This window comes from Ciconia boyciana, chromosome 7, assembly GCF_034638445.1.
Source record: "Ciconia boyciana chromosome 7, ASM3463844v1, whole genome shotgun sequence".
Taxonomy (NCBI): Eukaryota; Metazoa; Chordata; class Aves; order Ciconiiformes; family Ciconiidae; genus Ciconia; species Ciconia boyciana.
Window position 1 is genome coordinate 13,001,212 of NC_132940.1, and position 22,883 is coordinate 13,024,094.

At 43.4% G+C, this 22,883-nt stretch overlaps 1 protein-coding gene across 5 annotated transcripts in view; it reads right to left on the reverse strand.

Moving 5' to 3' along the window:
* PTPRF (protein tyrosine phosphatase receptor type F) overlaps positions 1-22,883 on the reverse strand; it is a 393,615-nt gene that overhangs the window by 217,911 nt on the left and 152,821 nt on the right. The gene's annotated exons all lie outside the window — the stretch shown is intronic.

The following is a 22,883-nucleotide window of genomic DNA, read 5'->3' on the forward strand; positions in this document are numbered from 1 at the left end:
GAGGAAAAGGGAAACAGTTTTCTTCAACTGTTTATGGAAAAGACATTGAATCACAAAAGCGTAGTCAGGAAGGGACCTCAAGAGGTCTCCAGTCCAACCTCCTGCTTGAAGTGGGACCCTCACCAACACTAGATCACCTGAGCAAGTGGTGTTGTCTAGTCGAGCCTTGGGAAGCTCCAAGGATGGGGAACTGACCACCTTCCTGAGCAGCCTGTTGCAGTGCTGCTCTACCCTCCAAGAGGAAAAGTCGTTCCTAATACCATCTGATCCTCTATTTCAATTATTAATAGTGAACTTCAACACAGTTTTCTCTATCTCTGTATCTCATCTCTGCTAAACTTCTTCATTTATTATGACAGCTATTGAGCAACTGGATGACTAAAGATGGCAGATACTATGACTGTATGCATGCATCAGAGCTCATGTTTAAATAAACAAAAACACTATTTTCAAACATGGCTAATCACCACATCAATAGACTTATTAATGGGATTCCAGGACATGGTTGAATGCATGTTGCAGCAGCAGGGACTGGCTTCAACAAACACAGAGCTCCATTCCAACCGTATGTCTCAAAGATAAAAGAAAAATTGGATTGCCATCAAATGCAGTGGATTAAATAACAAAAGAAATTAAACAAATGGACAATGTTTCATTTTATACATTCTGTGCACACACACACCCCCTGCCACAGTTTTGAGCATGTCAAGAGTTTATGAATCATAGAATAATATGGGTTGGAAGGCACTTTTGGAGGTCATCCTTTCCAAACACCCACTTGAGAGGGCCAACTTCAAAGTTGGGTCCAACTCTGAAGCTGGATCAGGTCGCCCAGGTTGCCATCCAGTCAAGCTTCGAGTGTTTCCAATGATGGACATCCCACAACCTCCCTGGAGCCCTGGTACAATGTTTGATTATCTTCATGGTGGGGAATGTATTTGTTTTTTTAAAAATCATTATGTATTATCACTATTTCCCATGTTCCAGCTTATATCTGTTGGCTCTCACCCTATCACCACAAACCTGCCAGAAGAGCCTGACTACTCCTGCTCTATGCCCTCCCACTGGGCAGTTGAAGACAGCAGTAAGGTCCCCCTTTAAGCCACCTCATCCTAAGGCTGAACAAACCCAGCTTCCCCAGCCTCGCCTGGTACATCTGGCACTCTGGAGCCCCCTCACCAGCTCAATACCAGTGTATTGCATGACCATACACCAGGCCACGAAGCTGCAAATCCTTACCTCATCAGAAGATCCTATTCTTTGCTACCTGCCTTAAACAGGAGGGGCTGCATTTAGGAGTCAGTCTCCCTCTCCTATCTTTCAGTTTGTGGCTCTGTGTTCATAAGCATCTACAAGCTATCTGCTGTAAGCATAAAGTATGACCATCACTAATGAAAGATGACTTGTTACAATACCTCCAAGACCATATGAACTGTGCAGGATATCAACCTGCAAATTTATCTCCCTTACACAGAAATATTACTTGACTAGCAGCCACAGCCCTTCCAAATTAACTTCACTTACAATTATTTCAAATGTTTTCACATCTTGCAACTCTAGCACAGGGAATGGCAAGTCCCTGAACACTGTTCTTCCCAGGTACCTGGTGTTTGTCATATTCCTCACACCCCTGGCTAGACAGCCTATCTTCAAATAATTTTTTAAATCAGATTTCCACTATTTACTCCTCCCCACATTGGTTGTGAGACAAACAGTTCTTCTGCTGTGCTTATTGACACTTACGAAGTGTACCACAAAATGTGGGGGTATCGTAACCCTTTCTGAATCATCGTATGCCAGCACTCTAAAAGAAACGCAGTTCAATGGACCTCCCTCTACACAGGACTGCTACACACACTACTAACATTAAAACACTTTCAAAGACACTTCCCACTTCCGTTTCAACACATCACCTCCATTTACATTCAGTTATTATGTTAGTCTATGTACCAAATGAATACCAGTTGCAACTTCCACTAAGTAATGAAGTAACTGAGCATTTTAGAGACACAAACAAAAGATTGTGCCTTTTTTGGATATTCTAAACCAGCCCTTTGTTGCTGCAAAAAGAGAGCTTGACATCTGAGATATAAAATGCTCAAAAGAAGGCTGTATCAGTTAATCAAAAGAAAGTGATGACTGCAACAAACTTTATCAGTTCTGACATGGCAAAATGAGAGCAGGAGACCACTATCCCAGACTGGCGATGCCATTAACTCTTTGCATTACTATATTTCTATTTATTTTTGACTGTTCATAGACTATCAATAGCCATGCAGTGAATAACAAGAGCACCAGCAGCAGCATGTAGAGCCCACTATTGTCAAGCCTCGGTTTTCAGGAAACCACCTTTAGCAACTCCCCAGTCCGCTGAACACGACTGTGGAAGCCGGAAAAGAGCAGGTTCTGCTGCCAGCAGCAATCACAACAGACAGCTTTTTTCTCTAACCCCAAAATTACTTTAACTTTGTCCATGAGAAACTAAACTATTTAGACTCTGGCACCATCACAAGAACTTACTGCCATGGGAAATATATATTCTATATGTATTTTATATAAACAGATCTTTCTTCTTGATTCCTCAAGTGCTCTTTCACTTTCCATTGTATCCAGCTCTTACAGACATTCCTAATTCCCACTTACACACAGGTTCAAGAGCTAATTCATGGACACCAAGGAGTAAAGGTTCAAAACCACATTTGTTACCATCAGATCTCTTGGTATCAACAAAGCAGGTGAGCAATGAGAAGCAGTTCCTGGTTTCTCACTCTTTACACACAACACATACGATGTTCTTGTTCTGGCCAGTTTGTCAAGTAGTAGTGTTGCTGGCCTGCTAACCTCAGTATGGGGGAGATGCGAGAGAAACATCTGGAGGAGGATACACTGGCACAGGTATTAAAACAGCACCAACAAAACAAAAACATCACTCCATTTTTTCTCTCCACCTTCAGAGAAACTGCATTTAATGGTCAGGGCTCTAAACTTCTCCCTGAAGAGGCAGAACTATTACTACTTATCAACTTGATAAAGCCACTTTGATTATACTTTGCATGGCATAAGGGGAAAGCTTAGCACTTTGTGCACACGGAGCACCAGAACAATGAACCCTTTATGGAGGTTTGCATACAAGTCACCAGATAATGGTTAGACTGACAAGGACTCAAGTCTCAGCACTGACAAGAGAAACTGTCAATGTGTAACCATCAACTGTGCTCACAACTCTGATTTTCTCCCAATAGTTCTGAGATCCCCAAATGGTAACAAGAGGCAGAATTAATGAAATCTATCATTTGCTGGAAGGGTCCTCCTTGATTAGCCATCCATCACGGTGTACAGACATTGGTATTTGCTGTCCTCTCACCATGGCTAACTACTTGCTCCTTGGAAGATGGAAGGGGCTTTGCAGAGACAGAAGTGCCCATCTGTAATCTCTAGGTAATAACCTACACGCTGGAGAAGGACATAGGTACCTTGCTTGCCTGGATCCCTAAGACGACCTGCTTTTTGTGGTGCAAGTGAAGGGGTTATTAAATCTTTCAGGTGGAGAGAAATGTTACTGAGACTAGCAGAGCAGCTAAGGTTTATCCTCTTTGAAGCTGAGCCTGGGAGCTCAGACTGAGAACCAGCTGGCTGGAGAGGGAGCTGATGAATGTGTTCAGGCTGAGCAAATCCTTTTACTTTAGTGCTTAAACACCTAGGACATGGCACAAAAAAAGGGTCTTTCTCACCTGCTGCATCCTCCTGGAGGAGGAATGAGCAACTGTCAAGAAATATGCCCTCTCAAAAGAAAAATATTAACTGTAGAAGAAGCATAATAGCTTCACTGGAAGGCAGGCAAATGAGGGAGCCTGTTCCTAGCAATACTCCTCCATGGCAATTCAAGCCCTGCACCGAGGAAGCTTCTACCCTGACAAGTCATTCCATCTAGTTTTAAGGTCAGCCGCTCGAGACAGAAAGCCTACCCACAGCATGCAGCTAAATACGGTAACTAAGATCCATTAGTTGAAGAGCACGTCGCAGCAAGGCAGCAGGCTCTGCAGGCAGGAGGGATGAGGAGAAGACAGGCTGGGCCCGCTGCCCCTCCTGCATCTCTGGGGAGGAGGGAGCAGGCGATATACTGGGTGCAGTAGCAACCCCACACAGGTAACACAGTATGGTCTATTACCTGTATATACATAGAAGAGAACAACAGCTCAAGGTGCAGCAACCAAGGTGCATTAGTTGTATAATTCTCTGAATAATTTCCTATCAAGTCAGTGGTTATCTTCCCGTATTTTCCCTGTGTTTCTAATGGAATTCAGCGTCCCCAACAGTGAATTGCATCATGTTGGACTGCAAGCAGACACACTGTTTTCAGGAATACTACTAGGAACTGTCACAAACACTGCTTGGTGTTGGAAACCTTGGCTACTCTGAGAAGGCAAACGAGCAGAACAAAAAACCCAACAACTTCTCCAGCTACGCGGGAGACAGCTCACGTGAACAGTGGGTGAAGCTACCGGAGGGGAGACTTTCACAGAGAGTCTAAGCAGTCAGGAAAGGCTGGATGAGAATGGAGGAAAACAAGGTGACAACAATAACAAAATGAAGTTTATCTTGCTTAGGAAGGAAAGAAGGAACAGTGGCAGCAGGGAGGGGGAGAACATGAGAACAGCTTCAGGGATCTGGAAGGAAACTGCAAGATGAAAGGGAACGTTTTTTTTTGCGTGTCATGCGAATGGTCAAGAATTCATAGTCACAAAACTGCTGAAAAAGAGTTTAAGGTTAGGGTGTTTGGGGTAAATTCCTATACCATACTCCCATGGTATAAATGTACTGACAGTTAAACACTGGAACAGCTTGCTGAGGAAATGGTGGGTACTTCTCTCACCAGAAGTTTTTAAGAACACGCTAGACAAACATCTGTTGTGAACAGCTTAGAGCAATCCTGTCTGAGTAGAGAAAGGAGGGACGAAATTCCCTTCCGCCACTGTTTGCTACAAGTAGAAGCCTTCTATCCCTTTCCAAAGTTCAAGAACTCTAGTTTTATTTCAAATTTTGCAGAAAAGTTTAGTTATGGCCACAGTTGTAACCTCTGGGCTGCAATGTACCTCCAGGAGGACAGCTAAAGATGAGCAAACTAAAGCTTCTTGCAGCTACAGCACTGCCAGGTACTCCCATGTCCCTTTGCTCCATGGAGATGAAAATATTTGGCACTGATGAATGATGCTCTCATGTTGTCAAGTATTCCTTTAATGTAGACACATTTTACCTGCTCCAGAAGATGACAGAGCCCCAGCCTGGAGCAGGGGCCCTCTGAGCTGCCCCTCGTGCGTGGCAATGCCCCTTGCAAAGGGCAGTCCCGCTTTGAGCACGTTGGCACATCTGCAGGCAGCCTGCCTCCCGCTGTATACTTAACCAGACTGCAGCCAAAACAACCTCAGATTTATACTAGATCATAGGAATGGTTTATGAATTCATAGCACTGTATCAGGCTACTAAATCTATAAACTATGCAGGTAAAACCCCTGAGCAGCATAAGAGATTACTGAGCTGGGGGAAAAAAATTTCTAATGCAAAGAATCATAGGAAGGCTGCCCTGTATTTTAAAAATAAGCATTTAAAACAGTAATATTTTGGACCACTTATTCACTGATTATCTTAATTCTAAAGTATGTATCACTTTAACTTAAAAACAGCAATAGCTTAACCCTTTCAGGCCTAGTAATGGATTTTCCACAAGCTTACCACCACCGTTGTTTTTTAATACTCTTGCGTTCAACAGAGGAGCTACTGAAAAGGAAAAAGCTCCTGCTTTCAAGACATTTAGAATCAAATTTTGGCACAGACAAACTTTGTTTAGGTATATGTTACATGTCTGAAAGACATTCATAGCACTGCAGGTCTCAAACTTTTGTTGTTGTTGTTTGGTTGATTTGTTGGTTAAACAATCATGGAAAGCTTTATGAAAGAAATACATTTCTGAACAGCAGTTAAAACGAATCCGGTTTAAACCAGACAGCAGGAAAACAAAAACAAAACCCACAAAAACCCCCACAAAAACCACCAAAAACTTGACTCCCCTAGCAATTCCTTCTGTTTGAACCCCAGCAGCATTATTTCCTACCCAATCAGCGTGGCATGCTACCCAAAATGGTGCTAGCCTCTCACCCTGCTGCTCTGCGTGGCACTTGTGAAGCCCTGGAAGGCTGCTGCAGAGAAAGGAAAAAACGTTTAAGTCTTCTTAACCATAGCGGTGGCCATCGACATGTGAAGAACTCTGTCCATAGGAACTAACGGCGCCCACATTATTGCTTGTTTTTAAGGCTGCTGCGGCATAATCTCAGTCTCCGGATCGATTTGGGTTTGCCCTGAACTTGGGTACTTTGACCTGGATGAGCCAAGGGCAGCTTCCCATGACAGCGAGCAGCAAAGGCTGGTCATCTGCAGCTGCCAGGACACGACTCCCTCCCACTCATGCCTAAGGGTTCCCTCTCACAGTCCTCCGAGTCCTCCACAAAAGGCAGAGCAGCATCTGCTTTTTGTGATTTTGTCAGAGTGGCCATTTTCTCTGAGCAGTATTTTCATGAGGCTAACTCTGCGCCTGTTTGCTACTTGGTGACACTCCCAGTACGACCTGGATCTATTTAATTTTTAGCACAGCAAAAACACCAACACTGTAGTGCCCTGAAGTTCTGACCTGAGACTAGAGCCTATTATTCAATCAGTAAAAGAGGGCAAGCATGAGGATAGCCAGTTCTCCAAGATGGAACTAAATCAGAATTGTAACAGAATAGGGTTGGGGGTTTTTTTTCCCATGTAAGAATCCATGGTAACAAACCCACATAAATGGTCAGCGAAGCCAGATGAAAGTCAGTGTTGTCTAATTTAAGTTAATGCATTTTGTAGGGAATAATTTAAACCAATCATACACTTTTCTGGATTCTAAATTAACTGTAACCACTTGGGAAGGCACTGGACGTAACTACCTAAGTAGATGTTTTCAGTGAGCTGCTCAGTGCAGGCAGAGTCATAAAAGGAAACTAAACATTAGGAAGTGCATAGAAATGGGTACGGAACAATACAAAAATACACTATTGTAAAAAGGCAAGAGAATTCTAAAGCAAAATGATCTAATACCCGCATCAACCGTGACTTTGCCCTTGGACAACGGGGTTGAAAAAACTCTAGAGAACTGTCTCTGAGAAAAGACTGAGCTGGTTGCTCCTATTTCATACTTGCAAGAGAAAGAGTAGTTCAACTGAATGTAAAAGTGATAAATTCAAAACAGCAAGTCTTTTGTTTTAATAGCCACACAACAGATAATTAACCTCTAGTCAGCAAGGTGCCCCAGAGCAGCAGCAGAGGCAAGAGACTTGGAGAATCCCCTTACAGGACAACGGCTTAGGGCAGAAATGGCATTAATCAATGACCTCACTGTACTCTATACTATAATAGATGCATATTAATATTCATAGATTTTTAGGACTGAATGGCCCACTCTATCATCCAGTCTGAACTCCCTTCTGACATAGGATGTGTTTTAGCCAGCTCCTTCAGCCTCTGGTCCTTGTTAGACTTTTCTCTGCTAGGTCAAAAGAGGCTGCTTTATACAAACTAGCTCCACATTGTAATACAGAGACTGTAAGGAGGGCGTAATGCAAATTTTGGCTCAGCAAGATCTGGTGATAAAGTACTGAGCTGAGATCTGAGTGTCAGGAATTAAATAAACCCTACAGTTGTGTCAAATAATCCAAGAGGCAGGAAATGGAAAACGCTCTCCGAGTGCCCACAGTAGGTCAGGAAATCACATTCTTGGTCCTTCAACCAGACCCCTCATTTCAGGCTGCACTTTCATGAGGCCACCCACGAATGCAGTGTGGGGCTTTTCATGATGCAAGTCAGCAATATTTTTATGTTACAGATGATGGAATCACACCACCCCCCATTAGCTAATGCTTTTGGAATGGCAGTATGTTCAAGCCATGGTACGTTTTAATCAATTCTGGACCAAAAATACTCAGGAAACAAACAAAAACTTTTAAAAAAAGAATTATTCTCACCTCTTTGACACTGAAAGAAAAAAAGGAGGATTTGTATTCCTAATTTTAACAGGGTTCAGCCTTTGGTGACCCCTTCCTGAAAAAGGTTAATTCTCATGAACTGCATAGCTTAAATATGGCTCAATACAAGCATTAAGATCCACCCAAAAGGGATCCTTTCATAAAATAAGAACCCAAAACTTAGTATTTTATTTTTTTAAAAAGTATCTAGTTTCCAACGGTTTCTATCCCATTATGGGTTTTATGGAAATGAAGAGTAGCAATTCCTACTCTGATGCACGTCCTTCAGACTGACACCTCTGTGACAGAAACTGTTAAAAAAAAAAGTCTGCTTCCCTGTTTAAGAGCTAAGCAGCAACTGAAGCCCCTCCAGTGAACTCTGGGGAGGGAGGGAAGAGAGAGGGAGACTCATTCCTGTATCACATCCCAGAGCTGAGGAGAATCTGCGCCTGCTCCACTACCTCTACCCCTGCGCCCAGCAGCGGTGGGAAACACACGCTGGGACATCCAGCACTTTTACACCTCTTATTCAAGAACAAAAGCAGCCACATTTGCATTTGCCAAAGCAAATTTCCTGCCAAAGCAGCAGGAACTGCATCCTCAGATATTAACGACAGCTGACAGATAAATAGAGAAAAACAGTATAGTGCTTTAAAATACTGATCTAAAAGTGCCTGATCTATAGGTCTGCCTGCAATTTCCTGAGCCAAAGCAGGGAAAACCCCACTGGACTCAGACAGGACACAAGTCCAGTAAAAGCACTTGGTGACTACAATGTACAACCAAGCAAGTTATTGCACCGCTGCACTTGTTTCCCTAAACAATAGTCTTGTCAATGAAAAAACTAAGTTTCAACAAGCACAGGCAAAATTCAGTTCAGAGGAGCCTGGAACAGATCAGGTCTGATCTCCAAAGTGGCAACTGAGTCCTGCTCATCAGGGCCCACCGCGCAGGGAAAGCCCCCTCTTCTTCACTCTGCTGCCTCTGAAATGCTGAAGTTTCTCTCCAGCTCATTAAACAATGTTGTGAGGAAAGGGCTGCAGCGCATGCTGCCAGTTTGGGAATATATTACCAGTATTGGAATCCATTTTAATAAACACCAACCATCTGCCCCCAGAATTACAGATGCACTCAGAAACGCAGTTCAAGTTAAAGGGCAACCACTTAGGCCGGAGATCCATGGCGTGGAGGAGATCAGTCTTGGCACTGTGGACGGATAAAGGAGCAAACACCGGCAACACCAAACACTGGGGTTCCTACAGAAGTTGTAGGCTGGACTAGCTGAAGTATTTAAATAAATACATATAGGATATGTACATCATGAAGTGGAGTTTGTGCCTTATGTGGAGAGATCCTGAGTATGAAACTTGTGTCCTCCTTCAGGAGATCTCACTGGGCTTGCTGATTTTTCTCCTACTGCTGTTGTGCAATGAAGGAGTTCATCAATATGGGAAAGAAAAGCTTCAGTCCTGGAGGCAGCATAAGCAGAAACCCTTGACAGCATTAGGAAGTCTATAAATCCCATACTTTCCTAGCCAGAGCCTTCCATTACTTTTTTCTGTTTCATTCGTTATAGTAAAAAATGTTGAGGTTTAATCTCTGAGTGTTCACTTCTCTGTTTAAGTTCCATACAGAGTCTCCTAAGGCTACAAGGGGGGGGGAGAAGGATCCTTGCATTTGTGACAGACCTCTGGGTGGTTTCTTCAATGCTGGCAGAAGTCAGCACAGACAGGCAAGATGCTGCTGCTGCTCCAACAGAGCCAGCACGAGTCTGTACCCGGGACCCACAGGACTAGAGCCTGGCTCCTGCGCAGGGACCATCCTTCCTCCCCAGAAAACACCAAGGCTTTAGGAAGGAGCTAGGGAGAGTCAGCTTAGGTTCCTGAGCAGGACCTCTGCACAACTGAATCAAACTAACAAACCCTAAGATGCCATGAAAGTCCACAAAGTATTTAAACTATGTCCACCAACAAGAAAGCTGGCATCATTTTAAGGGGAAAAGACAGCAGGTAGAGTCCGTTCAATAGCAACGCTCCTAAAGTCAGCAATCCACAGTACATTTTACCCATGCATTATCATGGATTATCAACAGTTTGGTGAGCTTTCTCCTGCCTTGGACAAGTCCACAGCAAACGGGGGCTCTGTTAAGAGAGATCAAGTACACAGAATAGAGACGGCTTCACATGCTCGTGCTACTCCAGTGGGCAGGAAGCAGGCAACCATGCTCTACCAGGAAGCTTTGTTTGCTTGTTCAAAGGGGCAACAAGCATGTCCTGCTTTACACAGAGAGCAGAAGTAGTTAGTACAGGACATACTCAGCAAGACTTTCCAATAAAAACCCTTTACCAGTAGAAACAGGGCTTTTGCAACTGACTCTGGTAGCCAAACCTTTTTTTTAAAAAAACCACAAGAGTTTCAACCTGTGCAGAGCTCTAGACTATATTAATAGCATGAAACATTCATTCAAAAAATAAAAATATATTTTATACAGAAGGAATAATATTCTACATACACTCATTGCATGTGCTTGATGTGCTTTAAAAGTATAATTCTGCCATACTGATTCTTTTTGCAGCCACTAAACTTGTTTCAGGCTGAGATGTGCTGTGCTCAGTTTCAGCACACAGCACATTACAGACAGGTCATAAACATGCCAAAACCCCCAATTTCTGCAATCGTAGAGCGGATTTGGTAGTCACTTCATATCCCATCTCCACTGCTTTCCCCCTCCCCATCAAGCACACTTTACAGCTGAGCTCCATCACAACCCACCAGCAGACTTGTCCCAGTCCTACTCTCTGCAACATCTTTACAGCCATGTTCAGCAATGCAAGCAGCCCACACCAGGGCTCTCCAGGCTGGAGAAGTCAGGGTAGTGGGTCCAACTGCCATTTCCCAACAGCCTAAGCCACCAGCGGCACTTCTGGAAAACCAACAGCCTCTGTCTCACAAACGAGCAACAGTAACTTGGGTTGAAGAACCTGCAGGAGAAAACTTAAAAACATGGACCAAGGACAGATCCTCTGGAAAGGACAAAATTTAAGGCCAATCATCCAAGCTAATTCCTTTTAGCTGACTTTATCTTCACATACGCACTTGTTGCACAAAGCCGTAACAGCAGTTGCCAGAACAAGCCTACGCTGGACTCCAGTGCAGGACCAGGGAGACACAGCTGCCGCCTCCAAGCGACCTCCACCACCTCCCAAAGCACAGCCCCCTGCAGAAACCAGAGACCAGTAAAGGTGACACCCCGGGGCTCAGAAGGGAATCAGATATTTAGCAAGATTACGCTATCTGCTAATCTGATTAGCCCCAGAGACTGCAGATAAACATAACAAAGAACAGCCGGACACCAGCTGTAAAACCCATCCAGTCAAGCAAATAACACAGCTGCCCAGAAAAGCTCAGCATCTGGGACCTGTCGCACGCAATGCTTTTAGGGAAATGACAGATTCGCTGCTCTCACGTTAGACATGGGAAAATGTGTTAATCTGTTTACCTTAAATGGATTTAACCTCACTCTGAAAAAGAGAGGACTGACACAGATATGTAGGGCCAAGACACACTCCAGCAGCAAAGCGCAATGAATGGGAGGCGGCAATCCTTGACACCATTTACACAGGCTCGAAGGATCAGGCATGACACAGGTCAAACAAGAAGCGTTAAGAGATTAAACAAGCACATTTATAATTAGGTGTAATGTTGATTGTCTTCTGCCCCTGAAATGATAATCAGCTCCCACATCTAATCGTTGCAGCCACCTGAGCTTCAGGCTGATGCTGACAGTCTCCACAGCCAGCCCCTTCCCAGCATAGGCAACACACGCAGGGCTGGGGGCTTGGACTGGGGCGTGGATGTAGGGAGGAGGGATTTAAAAAGAAAAAAAAAAAGTCTTTATATATAAAGAAAAAAAAAAATATATAAAATATATCAGCAGAGAATTAGCAGAGAACCTACCATGCCTTCCCAAGAGGGAATGGGCTGCTGAAAGGAGACAAAAAGCCACCCAACTCACTCGCCATACACTGGCTGCTACTTTTGCCAGTGCAGAAGGGAAGGCGAGGACATTATTTCATGTGTCCACTTGACATTTTTAAACACAGGAAAAACAAGAGCAACTTGCTCAAGGGCTGCATTGATCACCGTCTGCCAATTACAGAAACAAAACTGATCAGTCAGGAAGACGCAAGTGGCACCCCGACTCAGCCGACCGCCACCGCAGAAGCACAGGCGTGTGCTCTTTGAAGCATCCCTTCAGATCAACAGGCGTTACGGATATGTAGAAGCAGGTCTAGAGCTCTCCGGCGACTCTGTGGTAAGGCGCTCCCCTCCCTTCCTAATTAGCAAACACTGCAGCAACCTCAGCCTTCCCCACAGCTCTCACTTGAACTTTTGACTATCACATCAGATTATGTTTTTTCCAAATTCGCTCCAAGATTCTCCAAGACTGAATTCTTACAAACATTCGTCTATGCTGAGAGAATCAGCTCGTCTCCCTCTGCTCAACAGGAAAGAGGAAAACCTTGATTTCAGGGTGACTCAAATGAGAGCAGAAATAAACTGGGGCCACTGTCAGAAGCCACCATCAGAAGCAAGGTCAGCCCAATGGTATCACCATGAAACCTGGCAGCAGCAGCCAGGACAAGGCACAGGATTGCCGAAGACAAGGATGCCCAAGGGGCACCAGGAGCTCAACACTCAGCCCATTATTTCACAATGTTTTTGGGATGCAGGACAAGAAACAACAGTGTGTGAGGCCAGCTCAGGAACATGGATATCCCAACAGCATTGGAGGCTAACTCTGGAAAGCAGCTATCACTTGAAAGCAGACAGAGGAGGAGTTGGGGTCTAGCAGAGTTCAGAACAACAGGGACACCCAAAGGGAGAAGATAAAACAGTTCTAAAGAAATTGTCTAAAATATGCATTTTCTATTTTTATGGCAAACATGACTAGTTACTAGTATTCAAATGCAATTATGTAGAGGCTGATCTATAAATAATGCAAAGCCCAGAAAGGAGAGATCAACGCTCATTTACAGCATACTGCATGCTGTACTAGTAATGTTATGCACCAGCTTTCGCCACCCCCATAAAAAAGGAAATATAGTCAAAAAGCTGAGAAAGAAGAGAACAATCTCCCCCATTCCCCCTCTAAAAAGGAAGACGACATCTAAACCAAGGTAAAATTTAAAGTAGTTCTATTCTCTACTACTTTTGTAGATAGAAAGCTTTATTTCCGCGTTTCCAACCCACCTGCTATTTTCACACACGTTTCCAGAAACTGCAAACAAGGTATCAGGGAAATACAGCATCTCTCACCCCGCTGCAGTGTGTTCTGAGTAGATGCCATACAGAAGCTCACAGCATCAAAAAAGTTGTTTCCCAAATTTATTATGTGAAGTGTCTTAGTCCATTGCACAAAGGATTTAATAATTTAAGTTGGAATTCAGCTACTCTAACCTCCTGCTCAGAGAAACACTAACTTTAAAGTAGTGTTTGAAGTTTAAAGCAGGTAGCTCAGGACCTTGTCCTGCTGAGCTTTGAATATCTCCACACATGAAGACCCCCAAACCTCTCTTGTCCCCTGTTCCAAGTGGGCACCACTCTCACCATCAAAAAGTTTCCCTGTATAACCAATTGTATCACCCTGGTTGCAACCTGTGATTTTTGACTCTTGTTTTTCAGTGTGCACCTCTAGGAGGAGAAGCATTTCCACTTTCCCCCAAAAGACTTTTACTTCTTGATTGCAACTACTGAATTCTAAAACAGTTCTTTGATTTAATTTTTTGTTTAATTTATTCATCTAATATCCTTACAGCAACAGTACCTTCCCACACATCCTCTCTGCACAATCAGATTTATGCCATTTACATTGAAAACTAAGGTCTTTTTTCCCTACTTATAGCTCAGTTAGCTTTGTTATAATGCAGTTTATAAAATTACATTTAATGGAGAAGGGAGCAGGGAATTTGTTTATTTCTGAACTGTGATGGCTAATGGATGGGGTGGGAATAATGACAGGATATATATTATGTTATGGTCGAACAATACAAGGAGAGAATGCATGACCTGATCATTTTTATCCTTCATTAAATGGTCTATTGAGCTGCTTTTTTCTCCATATCAGCTTTTAAAACAGAAAAAGCATAGCAAAAAATAACATATTACTTCAAATTGCAAGATTAGTCTTAATTAAAGCAAAAATTACTCATCTGTTTCTTAAATTCATTAGCAATAGCTGAAAACATATTAAAAAAATAAGCAAATCAGCATAAGGAGACTAACTGTAACTAGCCATGGTAACTACCTTCCTCCATAAACGCTGAGGCATTTTAATTCCCATGTCTGGAAGGACAAATAAAGTCTGCACCACGCTAAGCATCCTTGCCAAGTCCTTCCTCCTCCCTGCGAGCCAAAAGCAGAGTGGGAAGCAGAATCCAAAGCTGCCCGCACGCCCAGCTGGAGCAGTGTCACCAGAGCTACATCTGCTTTTAGAGGCTCTTCTTGGCTTTTCCAAGAAGAAAATGAGTCCGTACAGAGCAGGACCACTTGAACTGCTATTCCTGGTTCTGATTTACCAACTTCAAGGAAGAAAATAGATGGGCTACCAATGGTTTCATTTGTCTTTGAGACAAGGTGTTGTAATACGCCATGGGCATGTGCCTGGAGCCCCGTCTGAGGAAAGAGCAACGAGGGAAGAAGTTCCCAAGGACACAAGGAGAAAGGTATGCCACCGTGCCATCCACTGCAAGGGGAATCCCAACTAAAATGGAACAGCTTCTGAGGCTGATGGGTTGAACCAACCTCTTTGGAAAGTCACCAACATGTAAAAATCCACAGGAAACAAAGAGGTTTGCAAATTAAGTTGAGAACCAACCTATACGGCATGCAAACTGTCTCCAGTGTAAAGCAACACATGACTGAAATAGGGAGATAACGAAGGAACGGGAAGGAAACCACATTAGGGCCCTGGCCTGATGCTTGAACATTTTCATTTCCTGTAGGGAAAATAACTGATACTGGCCAGCATTAACTGATAACAGGCTGGCTATCACGGGTTTATGGAGGTTTCAAGAGAACTTTGATCCAGATCACACATCCCATTAACAGAGACAATAAATTACTCTCACTTTCCATGACACAACGCACAGAAATACAACTCACATGTACAAATGAGACAGAGCTCCTTAATGAGTCAGAGTGCTAAAACATTAGCAATACATCAAAAACACGCAAGTTCGCATGCAACAACTACAAAAGAGCAAAAATGAATACCACTGAAAGAACATGCATTTAGTTTTGCAGAAACCACCAAAAGGGAGAGTTTCTTCCCTAAGAAGCTCCCCTATACTCAAGTTTCTTCTCTTTCTGCCAAGTATGTTCGTATGGCAACTGAAAACACATTTGTGGCACTTGATTTCAAAAGTCCATATACTTAAAGAAAAATTTTCCCTAGAAAGTGCTTAGATAAAAGTCCTTTTCTGTGGTTTAAGCAAGAACACCACTAGTCAAAGTAAAAACATGGAGCTGGCTGATGGGCAAAGCGTCAGCACTTTGAAGCACTGCAGAGGTCACATCGTGGCAGAGAAATCCTGCTCCATAAGCTTTGATGTAGAGGCAGCTCACAGAGGTATCTTTGTTATTTCACTGAAGTACATTGCTGCTGAAGCCTCTTTTTTATCCAGCGTTAAATAAGCTGTTATTGTTCTTTAATATTAAGAAAAGAAAAGAAAAGATTAGTTTCTCTGCCAGCATTTCAGACAAACATGCAACAGGCAATACGGAAGGTCCTATGAGGGTCTAAATTGAGTTCGCCTTCATTAGTACATCAGTGACTTCCAAACAAAAAACCCAGTCAAACACAGCATAAATTCAGCTTGAACTCACGCCTACCACAGCACTAGCACAAAGCTGGGGTAAAAAACCCAGCATTCAGAGTTCAGGTAAAGAGGTGGAGGTGCAGAAGCTCACCTTTCCACTCCACCTCCTTTTGCTTTTGACTTAAAAAGGCTTTCTCTTTATAATGTAAATGATGTAATTTATACCTGCAGAAACACACACTGGAGTGTTTCTTTACATGCCTCTCTAATGAAGGTTAAATATTGGAGAGAAAGTCTTGGTTTGGTTTTAAAATACTGTGGAGATCCCCATAAAACAATTTCTGAAGAAAGCCACTGCAGTGCTTTGAATACTCTGAATGCTGAGAGTCGAGAAGGAAGAACATCTGCACACATTTTTATGGTCCACTCAAACCTTAAGTGCTTTCAAACATACAGCAGCTACAACACTGCTTTAGATTTAAAAGACACACACAAGTCTATAAAGAGCCCACATCATGATCTTCTCAATTTATCTAAAATGTCCTCCACTTATGTTTACCTCATCCAGTTCCAGCAACAACCCCTTCGATTCCCCAGTCTCCTCCACCCTTCCTTGAGAGCAAGAGCAGTCAGAGCACTAAAATCTGACCAAAACCTGGCATAACTATTTGAAACGAGTGAATTTGCTCTACCCCCAACTGGCTGTCAGTACAGAGCCCTCAAACACCACCTGCCCAAACCAGCCAGATTTCCCCCCGCCTTAAACTCTTCCAGCTCATTCATGATTTTGTTCTTTTTCACTGAACTTGTACAGCTGCAAATGCACTCTTATAATGCAATGCCCGAAACAAGAACACGAGAATTTTCTTGAATCATGGAGGAAGTTGGTGGGGGAGCGTGACCAGCACCAGCTGCCCATCAGCATTCAGGGCGTGCAGCTGCTCTCGGTGGCATCCCTGGAATTCAGCTTGGCTGGGGAAAAAACAACCACCACTGCTTTTTTCTGAAATTTCACCTAACCACTGTAACGTGCCTGTGTAGTTCTGCCCAAATTCTTACATGTTTTTTAATCACTTCAGTGAAACAGTTAAAGCTCAAGGTTTATTTTGCGGGAGTGCCCTCATTTGCACCATTCCCTTTGTTGCCATCTGTCAGGCTTCCTCATTGAAGCTTCTTACAGGAAAAACATCAGTAATGGCAAAACAGCAGGAATTTAGGCAGCCAGCCACTCCTTCCTCCCTTAAAAGGTTTGTGTCTGCATAATCTTAATAGGGATCCCTTTTTGCTCCGACACAGACACTGAGTACAGTATCAGCCACATCCAGATGGTGCCAGTACTTCAATACTCCGTTTTATGTTTTTTCCTCTAACCAGTGCAAGGCCTCTTCATTTTCCACTTCCTTCTAATCACCCACCCAGATATCCCACGGCTGAGGCAAGAACATGCAATAGTGCCATGAGCCCAGCTGTTAAAGCAGAACGCCCCAAATCATACGGGATTGCAATGAGCGCCCTGTCCCCATGCACGCACACAAACGTTAAAAGACTCACAAATTCCCCTGGCTGCTCATATACATGCTCAGGAGAAAATAAAGGAATTAAGGACATGTGTTATCTCAGTTTCTCTTCTGACTCAGTATCAGGAAGGGCCCCTGCCTCCCCCTCCACATTTCAGAGCCAGTCCTGCAGACAAGCCTCACAAACCATTTCAGCACAGTCCACCACAGCTCTCACGGGACCTTTTTCCTCTTTTTTTTTTTTAAGGATGGAAAGACTTTATGAGTAGGACTGCCTGCGTTACGTGTTTTCTGAAGTACTAAGCACTTCACTTGAGCTATGAATCATCAACAGTGACAGTAGCAGAAACATCTTGTCATAAGCAATGAAGAAACTTCAAATTAAGTATCCCACCAAATAATTTACACAGATTGCCGATCCACAGTCAAGAGGACTTGCTTATAAAAATCATTTATAATTTAAAAATGATTGCAGGGACAAAATATAACTCCCCAAAGAACTTCAAAAATGTTAAATCACAAGAAGCAAAGAGAGAGGAGGGAGGTGAAGACCGGAGACCAGCATGTCTTAAGCACCTCTTGGAGCTCAAAAATGCAAACATTTCTCGCATACCTGTAAGGTGATCCATCTGCAAACATGTTGAGAAAAGGTATTTAAATTTCCCCAGGCAGATGCAGCTTTTCCCTCCTATTCACCCTTTCTGCAGCTTAAAAACTTGAGGCTCACAGCCCAGTCTCAATCTCTCCATATTTTTTATCAAGTCTCAGGACAGAAAGCAGCTTTATTGTTCTTACGAGGGGTTTGTAGTATGTGCCTCAGCATTAACATTCACACGATGGCATGCACTAGAGACAATTTGGAACTTTTCATAATCTGAAGAGTTAAGTCCCTTTAGTAAATGCTTTCATGATGTAACTACAGTGGCACCATCTTCTGCATTTAGGTGACATTTTATCACTTTCCTTTAAAATTACTCCCTCTATAGATTTGCTCCCCTTTCACAATTAGGGGTATCTCCATGCCTTCTGGAATTCAAACCTCTGGGACACCAAGAAGTGCTTTAACCATGAGACTTTTCCCTCCCAGAGTCCCGTGTCCCATTCATTACACTCCTTCCAGCTTCTTCAGCAAGGAAAACTGGCAAATTCACAGCACCATTCCTTCCCTGCACACAGACCATTCATTCCCAAAGCCCTTCTGTATCATGCACTGAATGAAACAGGTACTATACACAAAAAGGAGCTACCACCACATACCTGGAGTCCTCCAATCGCTCAAAAAACACAATGAAGCTTGAAATGTGTTGGTTTCCTTGACTTCACTGTAGCCAGCTTACATATATACCCAGGCTACGTATTCTGCACCATTAAAAGTAACTTTCTATACTCACAGTATCTTGCTGCCTCTAGCTATAATCCAAAACCAGAAGTTGATGTGCTGACTATTTCAGACCCAATAAAAGTAGTCCTCTGGTTTCTGAGCCCTTTCACCTGCTTTCAAACCTCTCTGCACAGAATGGACGTCTCGGTGCTGCTGGGCCTGGCCCCATCGTCTCCTGGGAAAAAACAATCCTACCCATCTGTGGTCCTGGAACTTGAGTCCTTGTAAAAATGTTGTGTCTTGGGAGAAATTTTATTTGTTATTCACTATCCAAAAGAAGTAATTTCCTTTCCTAGTAACACATCCAGGTGCAGCAGGCGCTAAAAGGCAGCAGAATAAATTATTTTAGGCATGTGCGTATGCGTGCAGACTGACCTTCCGGTACGCAGCCTAATGAAGATCAGAAATCATCAAGCACCCTGCTACAAATAACCTAAAACCTGGCATGTATGCTTAGTAAAATGTTCAAGTGACTTCAAAGACCTCTATCAATACAGAAAAGAGCTGCATTAAAATTCTGAGCCTTCGAATCTATTAAGCATTTCCAAACACAGGAGGACAAGTACCAGGATTTGTTCAGCCGCCCTCACCACGTTGTTTTCAGGAAAAGAGAGTTAGCTCGGTCAGTCGGCACACAGCCGGCACAGGTCCCTGCCATCAGCTCAGCAATTTAACACAGTCAGTAAATCTAAACTGGTTTTTTTATTGCATTTGTAAAATCAGCGTTTTAACTTGTGAAAACCAACACGTTACACCTCTGAGGGGCACCGGCACCGAATGGATCAGATCACGTTTCCCCCAACACGTGCCACTGCACTTCGGTCCGGGACACGGCAGAGCCAGGAGAGGGACGGCGCAGCTCCCGCCACACACCAGCAGCCGTACGGACATCCCGCATGAGCTTCGTCTTCTGCGCCGTGGCCATGCACTGACCGCACAGGTGAAAGCCCTGTTCCCAGCACTGCAGCCTGCGGTCCCGGCCAGCGGCGCTGGCGGTGCACGGTGTGGTGCAACAAGGGCTGTCCTGGATGACAGAGCTGGGTGGAGGGGAGCGGTGAACGCACACACAGGCTGGTAAATGGGATTCATTAATCAGGCTCCAACTGCTCCACTTCACTAGACAGGAGCTCTTTATAGACACTGCCTCATTTATTTATTTTTTAAATGCCTAGATTAGTTTAGTGTGAAGCTGTTGAGAGATATAATTTGTCTGAGCAGATGATCTATAGATCATTGAATGAACACTAACCAGGCTCTCGCAGCCCACAGAAGAAACCCACCGTGCACTCTCCCATGGCTGCAGCACAGGGAAGATGAACCTTTTTTTCTAAAATTTAGCCACATGCACGCCATCCCCGGCAGCCCAAAGGTCAAAGAGTTGGCACCTCTTATAACATGCTCAGCCCTGACTGTGGGCAGAGCAGCAGCCTCGGCTTACGAAGAGCAGGGCTCTCAAATCAGAGGGAAATCAGCAAGTGATAACTAACCTGGCATTCAGCTGGGGCCAGGCATTTCTAACACAAACAGCCATTTCTGCTTGCATCTGTGAATACATGCATATTTAAAAAATAAATTATCTTTCATTCAGATTAGTTACTAGAATATCTCTTTCTTCGCTGAAGCAGATTTGTTCCTATGGTTGTATCTACTGCTATTCTGGGACTTGGTATTGTCTTCGCACTATTGCTGCAGAAAATGTTCAGCAGCTAATTGCACAGTCAAGTCCTTTCACATAATTTTCACTTTGACAAGAGTAATTAAAAAAGCTAAACAGCTCAAGAACCAATTGATTAGGTCTGCAAGCAAACTCTGTTTGGGCGATCCTGAGATGCACGTGTACAGAACAGCAAGTTTTCACAAAACCCAATTAGGAACATGTTCCTCAATGTTTACGATTTACTGTCAGATTCTTGCAAGATCTCTTTTTTGCCCAATTCCTATTGTATGTTATATTCATATGTGTGCTCCACATATACCATGCTTGCCAGACTCAGGAAAATTAACCTTATAGGACAAATTAAAGAATATTTTCCTTTCACCTCCCATATTCGCACACGAAATAGTCTAAATTTGCAAATAGACTCCAACACCTCCCATCACAGGAATGGAACTACACAAAGCTATTTTGTCACTAAATTTGAAAGACTATGAATAATGACGACTTCTGAATTTTTGCCACCTTGTATACCTGCACCGCAGAAAAGACATTTCTAAGAGTACCCTGTCTGTAGACACGCTCTTTCTGGTACCATGCTGAATCACCCATTTGCTCGCCTTAAAATTGCTCCGAGTCCTCCATAACAGGACTTCTAATATCATTACATTTCAAACTACATAATTGAAGTTATGAAGGAAAGGGCTCCAAAATTACTATAGATGTACCAAAATAACGAGCTTATGAACAGTAATGAAATGGAAACTCTTGGAAGCCTGAGGTTACACACAAACTTAGAGATGCTCCCTATAATTTTGTAATAAAGCTAATAATTCTACTCTGAAAAGAGAAGTTGAAAGGGTTTTCTTTAAACCACTTCCTACTCAGTAAGTTTTGGTCAGTTACTGACTACATATTTGAAAAACTGTCATGAAATCTGCAAGGTTTAAAGCTAATGGGAACTTGGAGCAACAATAAATGAGAAACTCCCTCCATGCATAAAGGAGAGCGGTCAAACACCAGACACCTCCCAGTGCCACCTGACAAGCAAGAAGGTGCTGGTGCTCTTCAAAGCCAACAGCTCTGGCCTCTGTATGAGTATGGGGCATTAGGTGCAGACTGGAGGACAGGTTCGTGGCAGAGGTCACCAACATACATGAATAAATCTTTGAATAAAGCCAGAGTACCATCTGTAAGAGCTGGGCACGCACATATGCCTGTTTGCACAGTGGATTCAGACAACGGAAATCCAGTGCCAGCAGCTCAGACTTGGGTCCTGCTCTCTGCAGCAGCATCCCACACCATTGCTCCAGCCAGAATGGTAGCCCAGGGACCCAGTCCAGGGACCCAAAACCGGTTTCTTTGGTACAGAAAGCCAAAGGTTGCCCTAACCTTCCTGCACAAGTTAAATGCCAAATCTTATGAGGAAAGTCGAAGACTTAAAGAGAACTGTGTCTTTATATAAGTAGATACGCTGAAAGAAGCCATAGGAAGGTTTCACACATTCACAAATGTGATAATTTAGATGACAAATGTAACAAATTAAACCCAACTTGTTAGCTAATAGAATATTTAATTACATACTATGAAAGATCACTTAAAGATTTGGGAATTTAACCAATTGTCTTCGGAAGGCGTGAAACGTTCCTGAGCGCGAAGGTTTTTTAACGTCCCAGTGCTGTCCCCCTGCGTCTCCTTCCACCTTACCTTGTTTATAGCTCTATTCAGTAATAGTTTTTACTTGTTTCCTTGATGTCTTAATTTCCTGCAATAATACATCTGCCATGAATAATTAAGCAACGCATTTGCTGCTCGCTGAAAGCTGAACAAGCGCTATAAATCAGTACTGGGACCCTCTGCCAGCACAGGCACAATCAGCGATCTGGTAATGTTGGCGTTTCTTTTTGCAGGTGAGAGAAACGGAGCACAGAACACCCAAGGAGCCGCTGGGGCATTTCAGGAGAGTGCTCGTCTGCATCCTCTCGTAAGCAGCAGGACCCCAAAGCCTGTTTTAGCATTTTCCTGGTGATGGACAGAAAATTTAAATGTACTATATTCTTCACACTTACTCATGTCTTACTTTCTCACATTCCTGGGTTGTTCCCTCTGATTTCCCTGCTCCATAGGTAGGAGGAGGAGAGTAGAAGATGGCCTGAGCATGCATCATTCCCTTCTCAGCACCAAAATGATGGGCTGCCCTGGGTTCTTCGCTGTGTTTCCACTCATTTTCTCCTGCTGCCTGTGGTTCAACACACGATACAAGCTACAGGATGGTAGCGAAGTGCTGAAGGATCATTTGTAGTCAGGCCCATTATACCCTCTGAAGGTTTATCTTGCTGATTCACATTCGCCCTCAGACAGCTGGGCATGCTGCATTTCTCACTTTTTTGTATATGAAGACTGATGGAAGATAAGAATGAACTACAAAAACAACAGTGATAACACTTTCCTACAACACGTCCACTC